Source organism: Terrapene carolina, unplaced genomic scaffold (genome assembly GCF_002925995.2).
Source record: "Terrapene carolina triunguis isolate 2854851 unplaced genomic scaffold, T_m_triunguis-2.0 Scaffold436, whole genome shotgun sequence".
Taxonomy (NCBI): domain Eukaryota; kingdom Metazoa; phylum Chordata; order Testudines; family Emydidae; genus Terrapene; species Terrapene triunguis.
The window spans coordinates 192226-196659 of record NW_020664787.1 but is presented as its reverse complement, the minus strand read 5'-3'; positions in this window follow the sequence as shown (position 1 = coordinate 196659).

Below are 4434 nucleotides of genomic sequence, written 5' to 3'. Positions count from 1 at the left end.
TAGGTTGGACATTAGGAAAAAGTTCCTAACTGTCAGGGTGGTTAAACACTGGAATAAATTGCCTAGGGAGGTTGTGGAATCTCCATCTCTGGAGATATTTAAGAGTAGGTTAGATAAATGTCTATCAGGGATGGTCTAGACAGTATTTGGTCCTGCCATGAGGGCAGGGGACTGGACTCGATGACCTCTCGAGGTCCCTTCCAGTCCTAGAATCTATGAATCTATGAATTAATTGCATTTTGGCATAATCACTCCTCTGAAAAGGTTTAAATGCTTTCTTAAAAAAATTTAACAGCTCTTATGGACAGAGAAGATTGAGTATTATTAATCTTTTCTCTGACTCTTGTAGTGGAGACACATGTAGAGCCAGATCCTCTGAAACAGTGTAGCCACTTTGTACACCACCACCCATCTGGCCTAAAAATGATTTAAATGGCCTAGGGAAGGTGATCCTCCAGTAATGTAGAACACAACATAGGAATTTTACACCATTTACTCCCTGTTGGTGGTGTAGCAAAATAAAGGGGGAGAGAAGGAGGGATTCTGAAGGAAAGAGTATGTGACTGAGACACCCTTGTGCAACACAGTCCTCTGCTGACTTTAGTGCTCCTCTCACATTCAGTGTAAATTGGAATAGCCATTAGAGAAAATTGAGAAGCCCCAGAATTAGGGGCATGTAAAGGTAAGCTTTAAATCAATTTGTACACTTCCAGATCTGGCTACTAACTACAGTTAGCATCAGTAAATCATAACATCAGTGAGTGTATAGACACCATTTGGATCAGAGTATTTCTATGTGTTTAATTTTACATACTGTATATACTCGTTCATTAGCCTGTTCGTTTATAAGCTGACCTCCCAAAATGGATAGGTAAAAATAACACAAACTGTATGACCCTTTCATAGGCCGACCCTATATTTCAGGGGTTGGAAAACTTTGGCTCCTGGTCAATCAGGGTAAGCTGCTGGCGGGTCGGGACGTTTTGTTTACCTGGAGTATCTGCAGGCATGGAGCCCCTCCGCTCCCTGTGGCCGTGGTTCGCTGTGGCTGGGAATGACAAACCGCGGCCACAGGGAGCTGAGGGGCTCTATGCCTGCAGACGCTCCAGGTAAACAAAATGAAAATGTATTAGATCAGGGATCAGCAACCTTTGGCACACGGCCCGCCAGGGTAAGCACCCTGGCGAGCTGGACCAGTTTGTTTACCTGCTGCGTCCGCAGGTTCGGCTGATCGCGGCTCCCATTGGCCGTGGTTCGTCGCTCCAGGCCAATGGGGGCGGCGGGAAGCGGCGCGGGCCAAGGGATGGGCTGTCTGCCTCTTCCCGCCGCCCCCATTGGCCTGGAGCGGCGAACTGCGGCCAATGGGAGCCGCCATCGGCCGAACCTGCGGACGCGGCAGGTAAACAAACAGGCCCGGCCCGCCAGGGTGCTTACCCTGGCGGGCCATGTGCCAAAGGTTGCCAATCCCTGTATTAGAAATTCAATTAAATGATTCCATAGAGTTTAAAATCATCAAATTTTGGTGTAGACCCGTTTATAAACTGACCCCTGCTCTTTGATGCATCACTTTTTTACCAAAAATATTCAGCTTATGAATGAGTATATACGGTAACTAAAATCTGTTAATATCAGTTCTATCTAGTACCATCCTGTTTTAAAAACAAATTACAAGAAAATAAACTGTTCGACTTTAAAATGTTGACAACTTATCTTTACACAGCTTTATCTGTTATCTCTAAGGTAGAGTGAAAAAGGATATAGTTAATATGGTACTATGGTTAAGGCTGTATGTTTGTCATGCCTACAAATTTAAAGACAAAAACTATGCCTGAAATCCTGGCTCCACTAAAATCAATGGCAAAACTCCCATTGAGTTCAAAGGAGCCAGGATTTTTCACCCCCTGACTTCTAGGGCATATTAATAAAATAATCATGATCTTTCTCACCCAGGCCACCACACCCAGGCAGAGACTAATCCATTAATTCTTACAAATGCATCGTCCTGTGCAGGGAAGTTTGTATCTTTTAATGTGTCAGTTAAATATTCATAAATAGTTTAAAATACTTTTATTATAAAATGGGATCTTGCACATTGTTTCTGTTAGGAGAGAATTGATGATGGAGTCAGGTATTTCTTAGATGCAATCCTGGATATTTAGAAAGAATGTTTCCCTGAACACAACAGGAGACAGTTTCTGTGCTCACAGTTCCAAGTCTCTTTCCAGTCAGTGCTCTACCCAAAAGCCCTCTTTCTTAGCTCTTTCTCAGGGTCACCCTACAAGTGTCTGGCTGTCTCCGGGGCTTCCTTGCTCCCTTCTGTCACTGTGTGCTTCTGTGGTATTTCGACTGCTTCTTTGTCTCACACACAGAGCTCCAATCAGATCAATCCCCCACCGCTGCATTTGTTATCGATCGCTTGGAAAAGCCCTTGGACTGCATAGCCTACCCACTACCCAGACTTGCTTGCAGTCTAGATCTTAGGCAGAGGTTTTCCATTGTTTCATCTATCACTAAACAAAGGGCATTTAATTGTTCCTTCAGTTAACCTGAAATGAAGGCAGCTGTCATACCCAACAATTTCAACAAGGTGACACGATTGCTGAGCTTCCAAGCATAACAATATATAGCTGAATAGGACATTAAGGACATTAAGGAGCTCTCTTGAAAAAGTACCATCGTGTTTATAGAGGCCTTTTTCATTGTATCCAGAAGCTGTCTTGGCTGCCAGCTGCACTAGTCTTTCCCACAGCAGTTTACTGACCCTTGATACACAGATGACCCCTCCTTCAGGCCTTTTTTGCTAATCTCATTCCCACCTCCTGCATTGCTTTAGAGAAACTAGGAGCAGAGCAGGAATGGAGCATTGACATAAATCAGGGATCATGAATGAACTATAAAGTTTCTGATTAATATCTGCCTCTGTGAGTGTTTGTCTATGTGACAGGAGGCCAGCCAGCTAGAGAGTGACAAGAAAAGCATGATAGAAAACAAGAGCTCCGCTCAGGGAAGGTCACAGCAAAGGTCAACGAACTTCCCCTGTGAGAATGAGTGTGCCACCAGATAATGGGCAACCGCACTAGATGGACATTCAAGAGATTGGGGCCATCCTTAGGATTTATGGTGCCCTAGGTGGGATTATTAAACTGGTGCCCCTGTGCCTGACTTGCTCTTAGCAGCACAAACATAAGCTTACAGTATTGAAAAACTTGCCACATGCACGTTATTAAACCCAGTTTAACTTAATTAAGCACAGTGTAATGCTGATGGACTAGCACTAAAGAAGTAGCACTATAGAAAAAATTCTGATTTGACAGAATGATGCACATAATATAATTTTTTTAATTTGTCAACATTTTATTGGAAATTTATATGAAGAGGTATTGAAACAAGGATTTGTTTTTAATTAAAAGCAATCTTTCTGGCTTTTTTGGCTGCAAAATCAGTAATAATGTCATTGTATGACAAAGACAAAGTGATGTCTTGTTCGATTGCAAGAATAGCAAGACCAGTCAAGCTTTCCTGACTCATTGTAGAGCGGCGATAGTTTTTAATGAGCTTTAGTTTTGAGAAACTCTGTTCTCCTGATGCTACTGTTACAGGAATTGTCAGTAGAATACGAGTGGCAATGTACACATTAGGATATATGTCAACAAGTTTGCTGGTATGAATAAACTGTACAATGTCCATCACCGATTTTGCATGTGGCAACATTGGTGACAGTGTACTCAAATCTTCGTTCAGTTCAAGTCCATTTAAATCAAAACTATCACTGTGCTTCAGGAGGCTCTCTAGGTTCTTGCACTGTGACCTTGAGCTAGTGTGAAGACACCTCACAAGGCGCTCCGCCGTGACTGAGACACAGTAGAGTTGGAAACCCATGTCATTTTTACAAAGCCACTTTTTAGTTTTAAATGTATAGTGGGCATCAGTCTTAATGTTAGTTACAACTCTATAACAACCTTATACTGTAAATAGATCAATGGCATTATCCAGTTTAATAAGCTGGGTTTCCCAGCAGTGGGAAAATATAACCCTAGTTTTACTCTTAGGTAAAGCACAAAGTGACCAAAATGAAGTCAGCACAGAATCATCTCATCTAGATTAAGGTAGCATAGAAATGTTACAGAAGTCCTATTGTGCCTTATTTTTGTTTGGAAAGACATTAGCAATAGCAGCACATTTTGGGCACTGCCAGAAATACATGATAAATCACTGCCTCTAAAGTTCCATCAAAAATTGACATTTTCACAGCTTTAGCATGATCTGCTGCACAGATTCTTCACAAGGAAGTGTCCCTGGCCTTTTAAACTCATATTAACCATGTATTTACTTTATGAAAGTTGGACAAAACATTGTGAAAACGTAAGACATTGGCTGCCCAACCTCTGGGCTGGCAAAAGCTATACTGACTCACTGGAAAAAAAAGCAAGAGAA